The sequence below is a fragment of the Ambystoma mexicanum genome, chromosome 6p (assembly GCF_040938575.1).
Source record: "Ambystoma mexicanum isolate Mex_15411 chromosome 6p, UKY_AmexF1_1, whole genome shotgun sequence".
Classification (NCBI taxonomy): Eukaryota; Metazoa; Chordata; class Amphibia; order Caudata; family Ambystomatidae; genus Ambystoma; species Ambystoma mexicanum.
In genome coordinates this window covers 684,044,476-684,069,554 of record NC_090935.1, presented here as the reverse complement: position 1 = coordinate 684,069,554, position 25,079 = coordinate 684,044,476, and positions in this window count along the sequence as shown.

Genomic DNA, 25,079 nt, shown 5'->3' with positions numbered 1-25,079 from the left:
CAACACACACAATTTTAAAAAGGAGGGGTGTTAACCTGGCCCAAACATTTGGGTCATCTGGATTCAAAAGGATGTAAAATAGCCCATAATGTACGTGGTCTTGTAGAGGGCCCTCCTGCCAGTTTTGGTGGCTTTGTTGCATGTGGCACCCTTCACATTTAAATTTCCCAATAGTAAATCAGTCAGTCAGCAAGTTTATTCGAATTCTAAAAAAAAATCCATCATTCACAAAAAAAAAATCATACAAAAACAATTACATTCAATATTCCAAGAGATGATAACAGAATGCACCCCATCAAAAGTCATTGAGGAGGAAAATAAGTAAAACTAGGAGCCCCATTATCATCAAGGAATTCCCAATTACAAGGGCCTATCCCCCAAGGAGCCTGACCAATGACGTCCCAAAGGGGTGAGGTTAGCACCAGACAGGGGGGAGGGTCTCATAGTTAACCTCGAGGGGCACTCAAGGTCTATTAGAGGATGACTACTGATTAGAATACCACTCCTGGGTGACCAACTAGTCCCCCCACATTGTCCTAGGACCGCCTTTGCCAGTCCCAGGTCGCAAAATGCAAGTTCCACAATGTCACCCTGCTGATTGTCCACTCTTGGCATTCTGCAACACCCTGCCAAGGGTGTTGCAGAATGCCAAGAGTGCAAAAGAGCAGCCTCTTACGGACCGCAGCCTCTTACGGACTGCAGCCAATGTAAACTTTTGTTGAGGAGGGCAGCCCTTGACTCCTTCCTATCCCTTGCCAACCTGGGTACGCCATGCAGGTACACGGTAGCTTGTCCGGTCCGGCCTAGGACATAGGGTGGAGGTAACCTCTCTCTATGCCGCGAGCCATAGGCTCTCCCCTCTCCGGGAATGGGGCATGTTGGGCCCGATTTGCTTGGTGCAGCATCCTTCCGAGATGTAGGTTTTACCTTAGATTGGGGCACCCCATTGGACACTCTAGGCTCGACACAAGTACTGGGGTTTCTACCCTTGGCTGCTTGTAGATTCCCAAGCACCATGCTAGAGCACAGTTCAATGAACGTGGGTGTCACAGGGGCCTGTTCCTGGGGGTGTGCCAGAGGGTGGGCCAGGGGTGAGACGATGGGCCCTTTGCGGGCTATTGGAATGTTACAGGGCTCCCCCTCGCACTGCTCTTCCCCCTGCGTTCCTATGAGGACTGAGAGCAGATTTTTAATAACTGCCAACTCAGCCAACACTTGGATGCATACACATTTACACACCCTGTCTGTAAAATCACCCCCAATTGAGGGGTCAGTGGCTGGTTTTACAGCGGAAGTGGGGTCATCAGGTTGTTGCTTCGGAGCCCTGAGTAAGGATAGATGAGAATGCGAGCTGACCGAAGGGCTTGACAGTAAATCATTTGGTACAGATGTAGCAATTGTGTTGGTTAACCCAATTTCACAGTTCACAGACGAAGTAGCACCATTTATCATGGAATCACTTTTACCAATACCTGCATTTTGTAATGATTGAGATAAAAATATCTTGTGTTGATCATATTGACTCTGCAACAACATGGCTAATTCCCATTGCAACCTCTCCCCCAACCTCTCCCCCAGCTCCTGCATTTATAACTTAATGTCCTTCTCAATATGATCATATGACACAGGTTACAACCAAATTCCCGCTATTACACTTTTTAATCTCTGCCACAGTGTTCGTAGACTCAATGCTTATAGATTCTTTTGGGAGTTTCAAGTTTCTCAAACATTTCCTAGAGGAACTGCCATTAATCTACTCCGACTTCATTTTCTTTGATTTCTTTATTTGTTTCCCCAATACTTTATCTTTGCAAGAGGTCGTAGGAAAAGCCTGTTGAAACTTAGCTTTGGCCATTCCTACAACATTGGCAGTAAGAGGCTCCCCTTCATCCTTCTGAGTATTATTAATGTCAATTATAGGTGTCCTGGAATCTGTTTGAGTTCCAGTAATGTCAAAGATAGGTTCCATCGAGACAAGCTGAGCCTTAGTAGTACCCACATTTGATTAACTCGGAATAGGCACCATACCAGTATCCTGAATAGTATCAATGAACAACTCAACTATGGGTATTGCTTGACCAACTCTTCAAACTTCGAAAGACTACCCAACAATGTGGGCTCTTTTCCCATGAAGGTGACATTCTGAACACGATAACTTATTTTGTATATCAGAGTTTATGATTATATTCTGGAACGCTGAATCTGGAAGGGGAAATGTCCACTCGATCTAGGTGCGGATTTGACAATCTAAGTCCCTCCACATTAAAACGTGCATTTTGTTCTTAACAACTGATTTCAAAAGAGATGAATGCAGTTTCACTTCCAAATTAATCTTTGCATATAGTGCTTCAAATTCCACCAGAACGCAGTTGAGAGCAAAAATGGCAGATGAGTTATGATCAAATAAAGGTTCAGGGTTGCCCCTGGACCAACCCTGTGCTCTCGTTATTCCCTACTAGCTAGTTCAATCAAGATTGATGACCAGTGCTCATTATTACAGTGCAGTTATTCAAATCCTAAATTCATCTTCTTAAATCATGTTCTCCATTTCAGTATATAGTCACTCAGTTATTTATTTCGTCATGAAAGGTAGTTATTGTCCAAAAAGTGTCCCTAATCCAATGCGTTTTTGGAACCCTTGTCCGTCTTTAGGGCTAAACACTATGTAACATAAACATCAGCAATGAATACCAAAAATTAAATACATATCGAATGTCAACATGATAGACGTATACCACCAAAAACAAAACACAAGAAACAAAAGAATCCATACAAGCATAAGGTCATTAGTTACATACTCAGATTTCAGCAGTTCTGCTTGCCAAGTGTGTAATGCATATATTCCTACTTGTTTTCTAAAATGCATTATCCATAGTCTATTTAAATTGTTGTTGTATTACCTGAGTGGTTCGAGAGACCTACATGCATGTCAATGGCACATTCTGTTCTGTGGATACAATTGCCCAGAAAAGGAAACCAACACAAGCACAATGTATCGTCAGTTTCAAAATATATGTTTCCTAATGGCACTGTGGATCCAAGTTAAAATAAAGCCTTACTTGGGGGGGGCGCTGTTGCGCGCAAAGTAAATGGCCGCCTGAAAGAGGAGCTCTGGCCCGAAGAAGAATCCTGCTCAAATTAATCCTGAAATGGTCTGTTAAAACACAGTCTGCACACAGAATTGGTGACTTGATGCTTGAAAGTACACATTGCCAAAAAATCGTGAAAATCTGCGCACAACAAAAGTAGATATCCGAATTGAACGCCTGAGCGGCTGAGAGGCGTCTGCAACGCTGACTGGGAGCTCCACACCAGACCAACAGAGAGCCATGGATTGGTGTTGGTGAAAGGCCGCGTGGAGGAGGAGGTGGAGCGGCCGCAGCCGGGACCTGAGTCCTTGAGGCGACAGACAAACGCTGGTGCCGGCCCCCCTGAACCCCCTGCCTGGAAAAAACCCTAAAAGCAGCGTAGAACAAACAAAAGGTGAGAGTGGAGCTGCGTGGGGCTTGGGGGTGACTGAAACGGTGGCACGAACGGCTCCCCGTCTTTACTTAATCTGGAATCGGGCTGGTGGGGGCCCATAACAGACGTGAGGTGCACAGCTGTGAGGGAGGCATGGCCGCTGCGCAGACCTGCCGCCGGTGGATATCCGAACGTGCACAGTCCCATAACACACGGGGACTTGAAACACAGAGGCCCCAGAATACGGGCTGGACCGGGCAGTGAAAACGTACAGTGCAGTGAATGTGATGCGAGAAGTGGGCCCCAGCCAACGCACATTGGAAGTAGAAAGGGGATAGAAAAAAAGTTTTAAAAAAACACAATACCAGAGCGCGGTAAGGCTGGAGGGGGTGAAGTGTACATTAAAAAAAGGAGCGCATCATCACAGCCCGCGTTAGGTGGAGTGACAAACAGTCACAGGGGGACAATACGCTGCTAGCATATGCAAACGGAATGCTCCGGGACAGCTAGCGGGCACTGTCCAGTTTCACCTTCACCCCTAGCCACACCGCAGGCGAAAGTGCACACAGAGGAAAAACCTTGAGAAGACAGGGGGTGTATATCCAGCGCTAAGGGTGCATAAAGGCGTAATAACCTCTACCTAGTAAGAAACCTAACCAATAATGATTACGTGGGAGGATACAGTCCATTCCTTGGTGCACAGATGCACTACATGGCCAACACGAAAAGAAGGGCACAGTAGGGAAACAACAGGCCTGATGGACTCCTTCGCATGCTCCCAGCCCGTCGGGCTGACTAACACTACAGTGAGTGCGCAGGACAACCAGGCAGAAGACCCACTAGACCCAAGGGAAGACCGCCTGGCGACGCTTGTGCAAAATGGCTTCCTAGCGATCAACGTCAAACTGAACGACATAGTCGCAACGATTGGCTCTCCGAAAGCAATAGTTGAGAAAGAAAGCATGCGCATTACAGAAGCTGAAAATAGAATCAGCACAAATGAAGATACAATCTCCCAACATAGCCGTGACATAGCACAGCTTAAATCTGAACTGCACAAAATGCAAAATAAGTATGAAGATTTAGAATCAAGGTCAAGAAGAAACAACATACGGATAGTCAGGGTTTCTGAGTCATTCGGTAAAGGCCCTATGGAAAGACAAGTGAAAAACCTGCTAAAGACCCTCCTAGGAGCAGACTCTTTCTCGGGTCACTTCTTTGTTGAGAGAGCCCACCATACCCTGGCACCACCACCGAAGCCGGATGGGCCACCACGCACTAGAATAGCACGTCTTCTTAACTACAGAGACAGAGACACAATTCTACGGCTTTCCAGGGAAAAGGGAACCCTACAACACGAGGAGAGCAGGATACATATATATCCAGACTTTTCAACCACTGTCCAAGGGCAAAGGAGATCCTACGCACTGATGAAGAAGCAGCTTCGCATGCGCAATGTGCCTTATGTATTGATTTTCCTGGCGAAAATGAGGATACAACACAGGGGCAGAGCCCACTTCTTCGAAAATCCGACAGAGGCTATGGCATATGTTGAAACCTCGATCCCTCTGCCCCCCCGGAACCAACAAATGGAACAAAATGCGAGACTGAGACCTGTAACAGAGAGACAAGACTCCACGGACTGACCAAAGCTATGATATATATCCTTTTTTTCTGGTTCAATAATGTTGAATATACATTAAATATCAGACCCTGATGTATACTTATGAACAGTAGGGCCATGAACCCTGATTGAGGGCGACCAGATGGCTGCAACAAGTGTCCCTCAGGAAAGTTCCACTGGTTAAGAGGATGCCCACTTGCATGGCCTTGGGAGTCAAGGGGCAGCATTATCAGGTTGGGGAAGATGATGCGTGGAGGGGGGCACTGTTACAAAAAATAACATGGGGGAGGGGGGGAGGTGAGTCCACGGGACCTAGTTGGAAAGGTCCATTATGCAAAAAACTGCAGACGCCCTCCTGCATACAACACACAGTCACAGACTACAGAGATGGAAAAAGTTATAACACAACGCAAAAAATGGCAGACACCACGGTAACGGCTAAGGGGCAACGAATAAAACTTCTCACATGGAACGTCAGAGGTCTCAATAACCAAGCTAAATCAAGGAAGGTGGGGACATATATTACCAGACATCACCCGCATGTGCTACAGGAAAAACATGCGCTCACGAGGGCAAACACAGAACTCCTTCAAAGCTGGGGGCAACAAAGATATTGCACCTAATATTTGACCCAGGCCAGAGGAGTCCTTACATTAATACACCCCTCCGTAGGTTTCCGTAGGTTTCCAATTTGGGAAGAATAAAATTGACCCGCAAGGTCGATATGTAATAGTGTGGGGCGGCATAGCTGGGAAGAAGGTCATACTTGTAAACACATACGGTCCCAATATTGATGACCCAGACTTCTACATGGATGCTGTACAGGATATAGATCCCTGGCGGGACGAGCATATTCTGTGGGGGGGGAGATTTTAATACTATCTTGGATATCTCCCTAGACCGATCGACTACTAAAACCCAAACTCCTACCAAGTCAGCCACTGCGATAACACACATCCTATCACAACTGTCCATGGTAGACTCCTGGAGGACACTACACCCAAAAAAGAGGCAGTATACCTTTTATTCCTCTGTTCACGACACTGAATCCCGTATCGACTACTGGATAATATCAACCACCCGTGTGTCTAAAGCCACCAGTTGTGAGATATACCCCCGCACCATATCGGATCATTCCCCAGTTTCTTTAGAAATGGCCCTTGGTGAGGTAAAACCATCGCCAATGAATTGGAGAATGCTACCAGAAATTCCTAAGGACCCGAATGTTGCAGAGGCTCTGCATATCGAGGTGGAAGATTTCCTACAAGCCAATAAGGGGTCAGTGGACAAAAGTGCAACTGTGTGGGAAACTTTCAAGGTCTGTGTAAGGGGGGTCTTAATTTCCAAGTCCACCGGCCTACTGAAGTCTGTCAGAGATAAATTGACAGGGGTGGAGAGGTGTATAGATGAACTGGAATCGATGTATACTAATGCACATGAGACCAAGATACTAGCAGACATTAATTCTAGTCTAAAGGAATTCAATAGGCTGGCAAATAGGTAACTCCTATACATGGCAACCCCAATCAGGGCACAATGGTATGGCGAAGGAATCTATTAAAGGCTGAGAGACAACACACGCCGATTTCCAGCATAGTAACTGGTGATGGGTCGGTCATCACAAGTGAAGAAAGAATCAGCGAAGCGTTCGCTTATGCAGAATTGTATTCAAACCACGACTCCAAAACACCTAGTGAATTGATAGCCTATCTAGATAACATAACACTCCCAAAGCTTGTAATGGAAAATAAACTTGCATTAGACCATCCCCTAACGCTGGAAGAAATCACTGAAGTGATAAAATCACTAGCTAGTGGCAAGGCACCAGGGTCAGACGGACTGAGAGCGGAACTGTACAAGGAGTTGAACGCAGAACTGGCCCCAGTACTATTGGCAGTGTGGGAGGAGGCGATAGAACTAGGAACCCTACCGGAGTCCATGAGGGTAGCTATATTCACGTTACTCTTAAAACCTACGAGAGCACCCCAAGATATCCTAATAAATTGTGATGCCAAAATATTCGCTAAGGTGGTAGCCACAAGACTCCTACCCAATATGCCCACACTGGTCCATCCGGATCAATGCAGATTTATCCTGACTAGGTCAACAGCACTGAATCTGTGGAGACTATTCGGGGTCATGGCCCAGATAAAAACAGAAGCACAGGCCGTGGCGGTATCCCTAGATGCCGAGAAGGCATTCCACTCGGTGTCATGGGCCTACTTGTTCGCCGTTCTTGAGAAATTTGGAATAGGCCCATATTTCTTAAAATGCGTTAAGCTACTATATTGTAAAACAGGGGCTAGGGTACTGACCAACAACATATTAACTGATTGGTTTGCACTAGGCAAGGGTACAAGGCGAGGTTGTCCGTTCTCCCCAATATTGTTTGCTCTCACTATAGAACCAGTTGCAGCGAATATCAGGGAGCATCAGAGACAGAGAGGTATCAGAATGGCTGGGCGGACCCAATCAATATCGCTATATGCGGAAGATACACTGTTGTACATCCGAGAACCTGATATACATCTGGGCCCCACAATGGAAGTCATACAAGAGTTTGCAGAGCATTCAGGCTATAAAACTAATGAAGCTAAATCTGAAATGTTCCCTTTAACCCAGGTTACTAGACGGCCAACTAACACACACAGGTTAAAATGGATGAAATACTGTGAATTAACCAAGAAGGTGTCTATCAATGCAGGCCTCCGCCAGATACAATTCAAAATGCTGAACAAACTGCACTACACACCTGTGAAAGTAGCTGAATTCACAGAAAAGCATGCAAGCAGTTGCCAAAAGTGTGGAAACGAACATGCTGACTCATTCCATATGTACTGGGAGTGCCCGCACATCCAAGAGTTCTGGGGAAAAGTGGCTGAAATACTGCAGAAAAGAAAACAGATACCACCAGACCTCACACCCCAGAAAATACTTGTTTTGGGATATCGGTAAGATTTCAGAGGTAACAAGAAGACTCTTTAATATGACGTGCGCAGTAGCTAAGAAGTGTATACTGCAGAACTGGAAAAGCTCTCACACATCAGGTGTAAATGTTTACTTCAAGGAATTGACATATGTTAATGAGTGTGAGGAACAATTTGTAATGACACTTCCAAGGACAAGCAAACCCAAAGACATCTGGGGCCCGTTCAGGGCATACCTGTGTGAGCTGGCGTCTGCTGAAAACAGTCCTGTGAGGGCTGGAAACATACACGAACTGTAAAAAGTATTTAGATGATGTATGAGACTCTGTGGACCATTTAAGAAAAGATTGTTTATGTAATGGTGTTGTTGCAGTGAAGTGTACCACAATTAATAAATAAAGTTTAAAAAAAAAGCCTTACCTGCACTTGTTTTTCTCGTTCTGAACAAGTAGAAGAGCTAGCAGCTGCAATAGCACGATAGCTACCTACCTGTGTGAATGACTGTCGTGCGTGCAGGGATGCCACGCGCTGTGCAGACAAAGTAAACAGTCTGCATGGGAAATGCGGCTTGGACAATAACGTGACTGGGTCCATGAGAGCTCCATGCCGATAATGATCCCTTACGCTTATTGAGTTTGTTCATGTAAGTAAAGAAAAAGTGGGAAGAAAAAAAACATTCTTTCTTATGTAAACCCCACTTACTGCGGGGGTCAATCTCACCCTTACACATTGGTTATAATTTCAACAGTCTTGTCACTATTAGCTTTCCCTAGAGCTTAATATATAGCAGAGGTTTTAGAATGACAAAAAATAAGATTAGATTACACAACCTTAACAGCAACGCATCTGTTATAAACATTCAAAAACAATAGAAACAAAACAAACTACCTTCTGGTGGTGTAATCAGAGCACAATCCAGGTCGCACCTTCTAAGTGTGCCAGGCATAAAGCATGCTCCGATAGAACGCTTGCAAAACATAACACCAGTTCATTATTGATCAATTGACAAACATATTGATGAATCCTTCATAGGAAGCGCATACAGTTCACCTCGTCAGTGATCCCCCTTGGAGCCATGTCTCTTGGCTAAGCCTTCGTGGGGGTCTCTTCTGGCAATGATCTCCACCACATGAAAGCGGATCTGTGCGATATCATGTCTTTTATCCAACCAATGTCATGCCACTGCCAAATTCAGATTCTTGGTCCTGATGCAGGGTCGATGCTTGTTCCATTGTAATTTGCATTACCTTCTGGACTGTCCAACATAATATACCCCACAGGAGCATTTGATAGTGTGGATGGCGTTGCTGGTATTGCATGTTGCAAAGCTGCAAAGTTTAATTTTCTGCAGATTTAGGGTTGTTTATCGTATTACCCTTTGTTACAAACCCGCAGTTTGTACAATGAAGGCATGGAAAGTGCCAGTCTTTTTTTCATTAGTTCCTTTCTTGTGGATTTGGACTTAACCAACTTGTATTTGAGATTAGCACTCCTTTTGTAGGCAAATATGGGCAATTCACAAAATAAGTGTCCCACTTTTGTATCACAGGTCAATGTCCTCAGTTCTTCCTAATCACAGATGTAATTTGTCCACTTTGCATGGAGTATTTTGATACATTCACCAATGCTGGTGGTTTCTTCACTTTACTTGTTTCAATTAGGAAATCTGCTTGTTTGACTGTAGCCAGCCGTTTCGTAGCCCAATTGACATCCTCGGGTTTGTAACCTCGGGTATAACATGTTTCTACCATTTTCTTATATTCATTAGTATAGTCCTCATGGTCACTAACAAATCTCCTTCATCTAAGCATCTGGCTAAAGGGTCGATTCCTGATTAAGTTTGGTTGATGAAAACGTAGCCTGTGCAGAAGATTTCCAATTGGTCTCTTTTCGTAAAACATTATAGTTGTGTAATTACCCTCATGTAATATGATTTCCACATCCAGAAAGTCAATGCACTGTTCAGAGTCTCACTTGTAAACTGTATACGAGGGTCGATTGTGCTAAGGTATGTTAAGAATCACTCTAAGTTCTCACGTGTACCCTTCCATACTCCAAAGATACATCTATGTAGCGCACCCACATGGTCAAGTAGTTGCGCCACACAGCATGATCCAGTATATGATCCCTCTCGAATTTATGCATAAAGCAATTAGCATACATGGTTGCCAGAGTGGCCCCCATCAAAGAACCTGATACCTGCAAGTAGAAGCTGTCTTTGAACTGAAAATAAGAGTTGTCAGAAATAAATTGTAAGAGAATGATGATAAATTCTTTGTAAGCCTTAATGTCTCCTTCATTTACAAGGAAACATTCCATAGCCTATATACCTTGTTCATGTGGGATTGGCATGTATAAACATTTCACATCGATGGTAAACATGATAGTTCCCTGTATATACATTACTTGACTCAATCGTTGTAAAAAATGAGTTGTATCCCGAATGTATGTGCTAGTCTTTTGAACAATTACCGGGAGGAAGAAATCAATGTATTGTCCAGGGGATTGGAGTATACTGTCGATCCCAGCCACAATAGGTTGCCCTTTTGGATTTGTGGGATGTTTGCAAATTTTGGGGAGTGTGTAAAAATTTGGTATTCTGTGGTGGGTTGTCTGAAGAAATGTCTTTGTATTCTGGTTAATACATCCAATGTCCTCTGCTTAGTAAAGATCTCTGCCAGATTATCCATAAGCATAACAGTGGGATCTGGTTCTAGTCGGGTATAAACATTAATATCATTAAGCTGTCTGTCACATTCATTATCATAATCTGTAGTGTTCATTATGACAAGGGCTCCCACCTTGTCTGCAGGGTGAATGGCCAAACATTTTTTGCTGTAAAGCTTTTTTATCAGACCCAGCTCATGCGGTCTGAGATAGTTGTGTCTGGGATATTTATTCAAGATTCTCCCTATGGGCCTCATTCCGAGTATGGCGGTAAGTAACACTAATTACCGCCATGGCGTAAATACAATGTACGATGTGGTTGGAAGGCGCTATTTCCACCATATTCCGACTTCGCGTGCACGAGTATTCTGCCATGGCGGTAAACTCCCTTGCGGCATAGCGCAAAAGGTCCCGTCAAACCCCTTACCCCCATAAACCTAGACATATTTAACACCATCGCCTTCAATGGAATCCATAATTAGCGGAGACCGTAATTTACGCTACCCGTAAATTACGGCCACCATTAAATACCGGAAACGGAAATAACGTCATCGCACAGGAACGGGAAGCATCACGGCGGCCATATTTAAAATCACAATCCATTGCAATCCTCTCCATACAGGACATACAGGACTCCATACAGGACTCAGATCGACCAAATATACTACAGAGAACAGCATCATGCCTAAAGTTCTGAAAAAGGGCGCTGCGTGCATTCGAAAAGAAAAATTCACCCAGGATGAGTTACAGGTCCTGGTCGACACTCTGCATGAACATGCAGATATCGTATTCTGCAGCGACATGCGTAGGCCCACCATCCTCAGAAAGAAGGAGATATGGGAGTTGGTCGCACAGAGGGTGAGCGCCGTTGGGAACACCCTCCGCAGCACAACGCATTGCCGCAAACGCTGGGATGACCTCCGTCTCAGGGTGCGGGCCATCCTGTCAGCAAAACGTCAGCAGGCCCTGGAGACAGGAGGAGGCCCAGGCTGACCCATTAAAATGATGCCCTGGGAGGAAACATGTGCAGAGATGATGGGCACAGAAGCCATCGAAGGTGTTGGCGAAATGGATTGCGGTGATCCCTCATCCGCTGATGCAGGTGAGTGTCATGAGTCCAAACAGTACATGCATCCCTAATGTAATTCACTGCAAAGGGCCGGCCAAAGAGTCACATCATGTTTGCTTCGTAGACCCCACCCCCCCTGCAACCATGTCGTAACAAGTGGGACCCAGGATGATGTCAGGTGCAAGGTTGACACCCATATTGGCCATGCCACACAGAAAGCTGGTCAATGTCACTCACCACAGTACTCCGCCAACATGATTGACCCCGCCAACAGTATGCTTTTACCATCCAAGCCAAGTTCACTCACCGACCAAAAGATCACCAAGACGCTGCTCTCCCAATGTGTTACCATAGGCTTGAAGTCATGATGACCCCCAGATCATTGCTCATGCTGTCTCTCTCTTGCCCCCCACAGGTAGCGGTCATGAAAGTGAGGAGCAGGAAGGCTCCCGGCCAAGTACCTCCCGGGACAGGGGCAGGGTACAGCGCATACCTGCTGGCAGACATAAGGCCCATACTACACCACCTGCTCCAGCAACCCCCATGGAGGGTACAAAACCCCCACCCGCGCACCTGGACATGCCTGCAGTTCCGCCGGAAACATGCCCCACGCTGCACCCTGAGGAATCCAGCATGTCAGGGGAGAATGCTGCCATGTGCCTCCTTAGTGTGCCAGACAGCCCCACATCCTATTCCGTGGTCAACGTGGAGGAGACCAATGACTACAGCCCTGAGTCACCATCGTACAGCCAGGTTGCACACAGCGACTCCGGGTCGAGTGATGGCCCAGGTCTCACAGGCGAAGGGGTAACACCTGTCTCACATCAGCCCACTTCCCCTGCCGAAACACCTGAGAGGCCTGCAGGCCCAATACCAAGCCTGCCAACCACACCCCCCACATCGGCCGCAGAAGCTGTGCACTCCCAGAACCTCACGGCCATGATAGAGGAGTTTCTCCGGGACAACCGGGAATCAGGGTTGGTGCATCACAATGACCTGCAGGCTCTGGGCGAGGTCATCACTACATGCACAAACCGGCTCTGTGAGGTGCTCGGCAGGATTGCTGATGCCCTGGAGGCAGCAACCCCCAGACCTCAGCCCCAGCAGGAGGAACCACCCTCCCAGTGCTCCTCCCAGTGGGAGTTGGGGGGGAGGGGGGTGAGGGTGTGCGTGGGAGTTGGGGGGGAGGGGGGTGAGGGTGTGCGTGGGAGTTGGGGGGGAGGGGGGAGGGTGGATGATTATTTGTACACGTTTTCACATGATTATACAATACACAGTTTGGTCTATCCTGGAAAACAGAGTGGACATTGATCATTGTGCATGTGTCTTTTAATATCTCACAGTGCATGTAGTACATGTATCCCCACACCCAGTGCCCAATGTCCTGTCATCCTCACCCCCTCAGCTGACTTGTGACTCAGAAATATTGGTCAATCAATGCTTGTCGCACGTGACGTCCCTCCTGTGCATCGGCCCCGTGATGCTGTCCTGCCATTCCTTCCTCCTCCTCCTCCTCCTCCTCCTCCTCCTCATCTGGTGGTAGCAGGCCCACGTCAGGGGGCAGTGGCACGTTCCGATGGATGCACATGTTGTGCAGCATTGCACATGCCATGGTGATCTTGGCCACCTTCTCGTGGCTGTAGATGAGGGCCCCACCTGACCGGCTGAGGCAACGAAATCGTGCCTTCAAAAGGCCGAAGGTCTGCTCTATCACCACCCGTGTACGGGTATGAGATCTATTGTAGTCCTCCTCGTGCCTGTTTTGTGGGTTGCGGACCGGGGTCATGAGCCACGGCTTCAATGGGTAGCCAGCATCACCTGCATGAGAGTGGAATGAAGGTAAGTGTTCGTGCAATCATGGTGGAGAACTGTGCTAATCTGACATTGCAGCAGGTGTTCACTGGCCATGCACACATGTCCCAGGATACAGTCCCCCCATTACATCGTACAATGGCGTTGACTGTCCCACCCGTATGCATCTCTCTACCCCCCCTTTACCACCCGGGTGGAGTATGCTGACAGCCTACTCACAGCCCCAATGGACTGCCATGGCCCATTCCGGTTACTCACCAAGCAGCCAGGTACGTCGTTCAGCATGTCGCTCCATGTAGCGTGGTAGTGTAGAGTTCCGCAGGACCAAGGAGTCATGAGTTGATCCGGGGTATCGGGCATTGCATTGTGTGATGGCTTTACTGGCATTACACACCATCTGGACGTTGATGGAGTGATATTGCTTGCGGTTGCGATACGGCACCTCCATGGCATGGGGAACCACCAATTCTACGTGGGTGCAGTCGATGGCACCTATGCAATTTGGCATGCCTGCAAGTGCATGGAAGGCAGCTTTGGTATTATATGTCTCCTGGGGAGTGCGGGGGAGGCATATGTAGTCCCTTCTGTGCTTGAGGAGGGCATCGAGCACTTGGTTGAGTATCCGGGAAAATATGGGCTGTGAAATGCCATGCATGTGCCCCACTGTATGCTGGTAGGTCCCTGTGGCAAGGAAGTGGAGCACAGACACTACCTTTACTAGAGGGGGGATGGCAGTGCTGATTTCTATTAGGCTCACTATGTCGTTATGTATCAGGGCCACTATGGTGGTTATGGTGTCCCGGTCAAGCCGGTACAGGGTGTGTATCTGCTCTGGTGTGAGGTTGAAGGGGGTGGGTCTGATGCGTGGAATTGGGGGCTGACGGCGTGGTAATGGTGGCTGCACCGGTAGGGCATGCTGGGCCTGTCTCTGCCTCCTTCTCCTCCTGTGTATCCTCTGTGGTGGGGGCTGTGGTTGCTGTGGTTGCTGTTGTTGATGTTGTCGTAGTTGCTGCCTTGCAAGCAGGGCCTCCAGCTCCATGAATGCTGCGAGAATTGGTATCATCTTGGTGTGGGAGGGGGTGTGGTGTGTGGGTGTGCTCCTTTTGTGCTGTGCCTGACTCCATGGACTCCACCTGTGCTGATTGGGTGCACCTGTTCCTCTTTATGGCACTGTTCAGGGTTGTTAACACCTTCTCTGCGATGCCGGTAATTACGCCATGGCGTTAAGGTACTTTGCGCCCTTGTGGAGCCCGTTTTTACCGTGTCCGCTTTACTTGGGATCAGCACTGGTTAACGCCTTAGCGTTATTTCCGACGTGGTGTCTCGGGCGCGCGACACTGGTCCGCTATTTACGCCGTCGTACTTTACGGCGGCGGTAATTACGGTGTGATGGGTCGGAATAGTCCACGGCGGAAAAGGATGGCGGTATTACTTTACCGCCATCGTTTTTCCATTACCACCGGACTCGGAATGTGGCCCTATGTCTTTTAGGTCCTGTTTATGGAAGATCTCAACTGAGGGCACACTGATAGGAGGCATGAGGGTGCTCTTGCCCTTAAACATTTGCATTGTATCCTCTTGTTCTATTGCTTCTCTAGCTGTTGTCTTCTATTTCATAAAGAAAACACTTTGTTTCAACTTTCTAACACATTTAAAAAGTTCCACTTTGGTATCGAATAGTGTGGTGCTGTACGTGGGCACAAAGAGGAGACCCTTCTGGAGGGTGTTAATTTCTGCAGTATTAAGGGGTCTGCTTCATAGATTCACTATTAGGTTTTCTTTTGTTGTCATGTTATCCTTCCTCCCGCTCTTTGTTTTCCTCTTCCTCCTCCTCGTTTCTTTTCCTTCTAGTGTGCCCCCTAAAAAAGTCACCTTAGATGTTGTGGCCTGTGACCCATTGACACCTCCTTTAGCTTCTACATTGCTAGAACCCCTTACGGGTATTTCCTGCTCGCTCATATCAGATACAGAGCAAGATGCATTTGTGGAGTTACCCGGCTGTAATCTTTTTTGTGGTGGTCTAAATTTATCCATCCAGGATATACCTCTTCAATCATTTAGTTATATGTGTATCACCTGAACTTCCTTACTTGTTTTGCCTCCAATTCGGTTCTTTAATTTTCCAATTTCTGATTAATGTCTGATAAGGTAGTGTATAGTTCTTCCTGACCTAACAGTTCCCTTAGGTCTTTCTCTATCTCTAGTATCTCTACTGTAATTGTTTCTAGATTTATTGGAAGGTCCTGGATGGTGAATAAAATTAAGTCTAATGAACATTTATTCAATATTGCCTCCCATTGTCTAACAGATTCCTTGATTTCTTTACAGAGTGTTGGTCTTAAATGTATTCTCAATCCTCTCAGGATTCGTTGGTTCTTATAATATCTGCCAAGCATTATCGCATACAATTTACTATTTATCTCTTTACATATTAGGTAGTCAAACTGTTTAATAGGTCTTGAGGTGTCAACAGTGGCTGTTGCTGAAGTTGTGAACTTTGTGTCACTAATTAAACCTAAAATTGCATCTGCCTCTTCTGAAGAAAAACCTAGAATCCCTGCTCTTTTATTGGTTAGAGATTCAATGTCCCCAAAAGACATATTAATTGTGTGCCTCCCCCCACAGATGTGCCTGCAGTGAAAATAAAGAACGTTGATTAAGGGTGGGCACCACGTTCACGTCATTAAAATCCTATAACTTTAAAAATCCAAACAATGCTCATTCTAATTCATCGGAACACAACAGGAGACATCCTTGGCACAAGGATATCTAATGTACAAATAAAGGTTCAGGGTTGCACCTGGACCAACTGTGTGCTCTCGTTATTCCCTAGTAGCCAGTTGAATCAAGATTCATGATCAGTGTTCATTATTGCAATGCAGTTATTCAAATCCTAAATTCATCTTCTTAAATCATGTTCTCCATTTCAATATATAGTCACTCCGTTTTTAATTTCATCATAAAAGGCAGCAATTTTCCAACAAGTGTCCTAAAGACGAGTTATGATCTCCACATTGAGTCTGTCTAGGCATAGAGATAACCCACCTCTGCGACGGGATCTGGATGAAGAGACAGATAAGGTGAAGAATCGCTATTCTCACTGTCCATTTCTTTAAAAATGGGAAGGTTATCTATATAGCGGTCACTCTCTTGGCCAGTAAACCAGCTTGTATTTATATCCAAAAGATCAGTATCCAATGAAGAGAGTTTATCATTCCCTAATTCCCCATCACTTTCATTAGATGTTTTCTCCTTAGATGCTGGTTCAAAAAAAAAAGAAGTGATCTTTGTTGATATTTTGTTTTTTCCTGTATCTTATAATGGAGAAACCAACCCAATCTTAGATGGAAACATATCATCATGCAGGGAACCAGGGAGGGGGAGACACTGTGCAATTTCAAATTGGTTGGCTGTGAAGAGAACACTTGATAAAGAGGTTGCCATACAATCTTTTCTTCTCAGTTTGTACATCTATATAACAGCTTCAGCCCTTATTCAAAAGGAAAAGGCCAGTCTGCAACTTAACAACTTAAGAAAATGTATCTCACCTTTCTCAGCTTACTCAGTTTAACTGCACTTGTCGGTGCGGAAAAAAGGATTTAAAAACCTCCTTGCAGCTTCCTGTGTGTGGTGTCCCAGTAGTCCATGATTCTCCAGCACCCTGGCGCTTGGAGATAAAGATCCAAGCAGATACTGAGGTAGTGTGAGCATGACCACTCAGTGCAGTGCCTCCTGCTCAACTGAAGTTCTCTGCCCTTCTGCGTGGAATTAGGGTTTGAAAACGTCCCTTCAGCTTCCTCTGTATGGCATCATGCGTGGTCACAAACATGGAAGAAGGACTCCCAGCAGTCCACGATTTGTCCGGTGCTCTGGCACTCTGTGATAAAGATCCAAGCAGATATTGAGGTAGCATGAGCATGATATAATGTGATAAGTCATTTATAACGCACCTGTACACAAGTGTTTCTTGGTGCGACAAGACAAGGAAGGGAAGATAGAAGGAGGACAAACCAACAAGTTTACTAGCCCATGTGTCATTCAGATCGAGCAAGTGCAGGGGGGAGGGAAGGGGAGAAGTGCCGGGGGAGGAGGGGGCGGGTAGAGTTCATAGGAATGCATATGTGCTGCCAGGAGGTGGCTCAGGGGACTCTAGGGTTGCAGATACAGTCCCTAAGTGGTTGTGGGCCCGGAGGCAGTGTGAGGGCAACTGATCATGCAGGAGCCTGATCCAGTAAGTACAGTGAGTAGTCAGGTAACCAGTTTGCACAGCAGACAGGGGCATAAACCAGGGAGAGGGAGAGAGAAAGCGGAAGACAAAAGGAAGGTCTTGAGTTGCTTCCAGAACCTAAGGTGGTTCTGCTGAAGTTTGAGAGAGGCAGGGAGGCTGTTCCAGAGTAAGGCCCCACCCGAGGACAGAGATTTACCTACCACTCTCTACCTGGAGAAGCGTCTGACCCTCAGAGAGTTGGAGGTGGATGAGCGTAGGGCCCGAGAAGGAAGATGCTTAGGAAGAGAACGTTAGATATAGTGTGGTCCCTGGACCCAGATAGCTTTGTGGACAATGCAGATTGTATTGAACTTGATCCTTGCAGTCACGGGGAGCCAGTGGAGAGATTTCAGGGTCGGAGAGATATGATCCCTGGGTTTGAAGCCAAGGACAAATCTTGTAGTTCTGTTCTGGATTAGTTGTAAAGGGCAAAGAGTAGAAGCAAGCAGATTTAGAAAGTGGCTGCTGCAGTATTCCAGCCTAGAGAGAACCAGGGCTCTGGAGTCAGTGAGCCTCTGGGGGAAAGTGAGAAAAGGAAGAATTCCTCTGAGGAGGTACAGCTGATAGTGTGACTTCTTAGAGACGTCAGAGATGTGAGCAGAGAAGGAGAGGGTGGAGTCGAGGATGACACCAAGATTCTTAGTCTCACAGGAAGGTGCATGCAGAGGGCCCAGGGTGGGCGGCCAGAGTCAGAGAGGGAAGGTGGGAGCACATGTCCCATTGAGGAAGATCTCAGTTTTACTGGCATTTAAACAGAGGTCATTGGAAGCACACCAATCCTGAATTGCGAAGAGACAGTCATGTATGAGAGAAGGAGCAGAAGAGGCTGAGGGGAGCCTGAAGGAGAGATGAGTGTCAACCACATAAGACTGAAAGTTAGAACAGAAGGTAGAGATGCAGTGGACCAGAGATGCTAGGTAGTGGTTAAAGAGCCAGGGAGAGAGGTTAGACAATTGGGGAACACCACATGTAGAGAGAGATGGAAGAGAGGAAGGACCCAAGGTGGACCTGGGAAGGTCGATCTGAGAGAAAGGAGGTCAACCAAGCTAGGGCCTGACGAGAGATACCCAGGTTGTCACGGAGATGATTGAGCAGTGCAGCGTCTCCTGCCCAACTGCACTTCTCTGCACTTCCGCATGGAATAAGGGTTTAAAAACCTCCCTTCAGCTTCCTGTGTGTGGCATCATGCGTGGTTACAACAATGGAAGACGGACTCCCAGTAGTCCACGATTGTCCGGCTCTCCAGCACTCTGAGATAAAGATTCAAGCAGATACTGAGGTAGCGTGAACACAACCACTCAGTGCAGTGTCTCTTTCTCAACTGCATTTCTCTGCACTTTTGCGTGTTTCCTTGTGGAATAAGGGTTAAAAACCTCCCTTCAGCTTCCTTTGTGCAGTGTTGTGCGTGGTCACGAAAATGGAAGAAGGACTCCCAGTAGGCCACGATTCTTCGGCGCTCTGAGATATAGATCCCAGTAGATACCGAGGTAGCGTAAGCACGACCATTCAGTGTGGCGTCTCCTGCTCGACTGCACTTCCCCTCACACCCTTCTCATGTCTTCAGACCACAGGGTATAACTGAGCCACATCACATAGGTGACTGTGGATGCTTGAATCTCTTGCATGGTCCACGCAATACTGACACCTTGTGGAGCAGAAAGGGGCACGCTCATGTACTCGAGGTGCATTATAATTAAGGCTTCCAGTTTTCTGTTTTACTGATTTTTACTCATAATTACAGATGTAAATCAATCTGCTTTCTGTCTGCATTTATGTATAAAAATGGAGAAAAAAAACAGAAAAACGGGTCTATCTGCATGGTTTTCCCTATGCTGTCAATCATACAGCGTGGGCCAATTCCATTAGAGACTGGAAGCATGAATAGGGTAATAGTTGTATACAAAATAACATTAAAGTTCTTCACATTGCTGGCAGCATATATCTTGAGTCAGCCGCAATTGCAGGAGCCACCGTTTGTGGTTATGGCAACAATTGGGCTGCCATTTCTTTCCTGTATGGATGCGTGTGCGTTTTGATACATGCATTTTTTATTAAAATAAATGCAGAAACCCTTTTGTTTGTAAATCATTTTTTGATATCACAAATAATACATGTGTATAAAGACAGAAAAATATGGATAAATCCAGACAGAAATGGCAGAAAAATAAATGCCATAAAACCGGGAGCCTTCATTACAATGTTGAGCCAGTGATCTTCTAGTGACATGTGCTCTTTCACCAGGGGATACACATCATTTCAATTTAGATAGGTTTGCCGCCCCCTTTAAGGTTAAGCCAGCTGTATGCAACCTGTAGTTCGTCAGATGTTTTGGACTACAACTCCAATGATCATTTAGTGTTGACTATGCCAAGGATGATTGGAGTTGTAGTCCAAAAGGTTGAAGACCCCTGGGTTAAGTAGTGAGTGCTGGTGCACCCTGGTCCTACCATGGCCGGTTATTCACCTCTCTTGTGCCTCCAGAAGAAGACAGGGAAGTCCTATGAATCTCAGAATTGCAGTGGCCAAGGAGACATTCTCTATCCCTCTGAACTCCAAGCTCCCTGAGAGTCCATTGCCAAGCCAGCAGCTGGCTCCCTTTTCCTGAGAGGTGCAGCAAATAAGGTGAACATGGGTACTGCACTATACAGGCTGCTGCCTGCTCCTTCATTCATTCAAAAAGCAATGCTTTTCGCCATAAGCCGGTTGTCAGGCCAGACCTCCGTGGGATTGCTCCTCATGTGTCCACCATTTTGGCTCTGCCCGCTTGGTCTCGTGAGGCCATGCATAAACATGGGCCCACTGAGCACAAATAACCACTCCATAGTTCCTACGTGCCGACGGATGTGCAGACGCAGGCGTTCATGATGAATTTGAATTGCGCAACCAAGCTGTCTATCCCCAAAGCGGAGGGCGTATCACTGCGGGCCAGCATGAGGGACACATTGGCACATCTTCCCCTCCCCCAGCCTGTGTCTAGTGCTCTTTAGGGTACTGCCAATAGTAGCCTGCTACTATCGAGTAACTGCTGCCAAATGGTCGCCTTTCCATCACTTTCTCATTACTGTTAACTACCCTCTGGTGTGTCCTTAGCGATTTTTTTTGTTTGACTTTAGTTTCCTGTTATTTAATGTCGCCTTCTAGGAGGCAAGGGGAGGGGCGAGTGGGGGATCGGGTAGAGAGTCCGCGCATTCCATTCCGCCAACGCAAAGTGGCTCAGCGCATTACACGCAGGGAGCTCTGTTTTCACAGAGGGAAAGTTTTGTCGCGGCGCATCGCCGTTGATAAATTACGCGAGCCTTTCCAACTCGTGCCAGCTGAGCTTTATCGTATGTAATGAACGCATAAATAATCCTGCAGCGGGATACCGGGAAAGGTCGGGGAAATGATAGATGGGGTTGGATCCACAGGCAACCCTCCAGTGGAAATACGGGGAACTCTAGCCATTAAAAGGTTCCGATGAACTGAATTTCAATCCGCGCTGGAGAGCGCGCGTAACGCATGAATCAGAAGCGTGGGGCCGACGTGTTACATTTATCGGCGCAGCATCTCCCAGGGTTTGTGCATCCTGTTACGAGCTGTTTTACGCCATTTAATATGAAAGGGAAAGCAGGAAACAAGCACCCTCTGGCAGCTGGGAGATATTTGCCTGAGCGTCTCCGTGCTCTCATTCTCGATTTGATATGGCCTAAATAACCAGTCATATCATAGCACACAACTGCAGTAGAGTAACCGTATACACTACGCTCATAAATGAATCCCTGTTACTATGGCAAGCCTGAAAAGACGATGGGTTGCTGTAGAGAACATGCTTACATTGTAAGAAGCATGGAAATTGTAGGGTCGAATGTTAGGCATTATAGATAGATGGTTGCATAAATAAATTAAAATTCCAGAAACCGAGCCTTGTTACGATAATGGCACATGTCCTTGTTGGTAGAGCTATGATACATTAGTGTCTGTTCTGAACCCACTGGGTACTGTACAGTGAATATCATCCTGTGTGAGAGATTTTGGGCCAATGGGAGGAGGGCATAAAGGCCCTCCTAAGCATCCTTATCCCAGGTGTCCTGCATGTATGTGGACTGCACTGAGAGTAGCCCCAGGATATCGATGAGTGCCCGGTTGTGATTGTCAGAGCAGTGATTCCTTTTGGCAGTGGATGGAGCTTGCGTTTTGGTAATAAGAAGCTCGTTTTGAGTATGACGAATACAGAACAAGTAGGCAGTATTTGCACTTCTGATTGCTTTAGTGACAATACTCATTGTGCGTAGTGAGGTATGTGACTCGGGCAGTACTAGTGAAACTGCATGCAGTTAATGAGGCACAATACTTAACAAAATACCCAATATTTATGGTTCTGCCAAACTGGTGGAGGTAAAAGTATGTTTGCATGGGCAAGACAAGCCTTGCAGAAGGTAGTCTGCTGTACAGGGCCCACCATGTCCATAGGGAAAAAGAAGGACTTCAATCTATCACTACAGGACATTTGAATGATTGCTTATTTATTTTATTTATTTATTTAATCTTTTTCATAACGCGCCTAATACTGTACCTGAGTTCAGTTTTTAAGCGCAGATCTTGTATTCAAACCTCTGTTGATCTGCGCGGTCTTGCTTCTAAGACCAACGCGTTGCAGCTGTGCTATCCTCTGTTCACCTTGCCCTTGTGCTATCCTCTGCTTACCTTGTCGCCATGGGAAAGGATGCAAAAATAGCCATGTAACGAAAAGACTACTGCTCTTCAGGAGCACAAGGACAAGTAGTGGCTCAGCCACCTACTCACCATCCCAATGCTACTAAACCAGCAGTTATCCCAATCATAAAAGTTAAACAGACACAGCCCATGGAACACTCAGGGAGGGTTCTTGTGCCCTCGGTGGAAAGTGTTGGTCTTTCTCTGGGGGATCATAGAAGCAGCTTCAGGAAGGGCCATGTGGATGAACTTGCGTAGAGTGCAGAATGCCTTAGGTATGGCAGCCACTCTAAACGGACCACACGCCCTTATTGTTCTCGATTCAGAAAAAGATTTTGACCCGGTGCGTTGGGATTTTCTATGGGCAGTGTTGAACAGGATGGGTTTTGACTCTAAATTCCAGAGATTGGTGAAAGTGTTGTACACAAGTCCCACAGCGAGAGTAAGGGTGAATGCGGCATTCTCTGGGGAGTTTCTGCTTCAGAGGGGCACAAGGAAGGGGTGCCTGCTTTCTCCCCTCTTGTTTTTATCAGCTGTAAATCCCCTAGCAGCATAGATACAGGCATACGCTAAGATCAGGGATTTTAGCTGGTCAGAGGGAAGGGAAGACCGGGTGTCCCTTTATGCGGATGACATACTGATCTACTTGGTCAAAGCCCGGGGTCTCCGGCCCGTGGTGATGGAGCTGATCGGGGAATTTGGGAATTACAGCAGTTTTCGGATTAGCTGGGACAAGTCGGAGCTGTTGCCGGTGAAGGGAGGAGTGGAGGCCATGCCATTGGGGTGAGGACAATAAAATATGTAGGGGTTATCATTGGCACGGATGAACACAACTTCCTCCAGATCAATCTGGACCAGATTATGGCAAGGGCCAAGGCGAATGTCCAACATTTGAACACTCTGCCGGTCTTGCTGTTGGGTGCGCTAATCTGTTAAAAATGTTGACACTTCCCAGGCTACTCTATGTCCTTCAGAACACCCTAGTGAGGATTTCCTTGAGGGTTTTTCGAGTCATCGAGGGATTCCAGAGGGACGCGATCTGGGGTAAATTGACTCCTAGAATTGAACTGTCCATGCTAGACCGGTTTGTGTGGGAGAGAGTTGGGGCTTCTGGACATCAGGAAACACTATTGGCTGTCCCATCTGGTGGCCTTGATTAAATGGGGATATGACAATCAGGAGGCTGCCTATATTCAGTTGGAACAGCACATGATGGGGAATTACCCACTGGCACTAACGCTATACAGACACCTGCTGAAGGCTACCCTATGTGAAGGCATCATGAAGTACGACACATACACCAGACTGTGATGAATAGATATTTATATTTATTAACTTAAATGTCAGGATAGTTGATGGCCTAGCTTGCCCTATGCAAAGGTGGGCTTGCCCTACTTGAACAAAACTAAGGAAAGTCAAAGAGTTCAACTTAAAAGTCTGTCTGTGTCCAAAACCTAACTTTGCCCTCACAACTACAATTAACCAATGTCACAGTCTTAAAGGAAATTGTGTTCAACTTAAAGTTCCGAGCTTCCTACAGCTCGCTTTCAATTTCCCTTCCCAAAGTACAAAAAAGTTCCATGAAAAATTCTCAAAATTTACATTCTCCCAATTCAGGGCGTCACATTTTCCGAACCAATCTTTGGGGTTCCCTTCCCCAAGTTTCAAGTAACACAATCCAAAAGCAAAAGGGTCTTGAGACTCTGCTCTCAAGACAGCAAAAGTGGTTCTTGTAAACCTCAGGGTTCCCTTCCCCAAAACTTCAATTCTGTGGCCTAGACATGTAATAGTCTTTCCAAAGGAAAAAGTCCTAATAAAACACCAGGTCAGCCTGACCTTCCTTCTGGCACACTTTGCCAGCTCGGATGCAGTGGTTTCCTTAGGCTGTTGTTCAGAGTTCTTATAGTTTACCATGCAGTGCTCTTTGGTCTAGACGCAGTTGTTAGACCACACGGTCCACCCATTACAGGTCACGCAACCAAGGTCCCACAACCCCTTGGAACATACACAGAGGTTTAATTGGCACTTGCTCCTGTGCACCAAGTCACCTTCATTTGTCTCCTTGTGTTGTCCTCTTGGCTTTGGGGCTATTCTTACACTTCGTTGGCTTCTACCTATACGTCTCGTGGCCTGCCACCATGTGTTTCCCCCACCTCCTGCCAAGCTGTAGCCTTGCTCCTTGTCGTTGGGGATAATCTGGCACTTCCTTGGCTTCTCTTTATTAGCCTTGTGGTCCGGCCACCATGTGTTCCCCTACCAAGCTATGGCCTTGTTGCACTGCATTCACTCACAAAAGGTTCACTTGTCTTCAAATGTGCACTTTTGTTGTTCAACATCTTAAAGTTCTATTCAGTTCAGGATTCAATGTGCACCTTTTTATTTCAGTAGTTAAGTGTCCCCTTTTGTCGTTAATCAATGAGTCTTTAGTTGTTTAAATTAAAGTTTGTCTTTAGCTGTGTATTTAATAAGCATTTAATTGTTCAATGTAAAGTTTTTTCTTTAGCTCGGTATTCAATGCTCATTTAATGGTTCAAAATGAAGTTTCTCATTAGCTCGGTA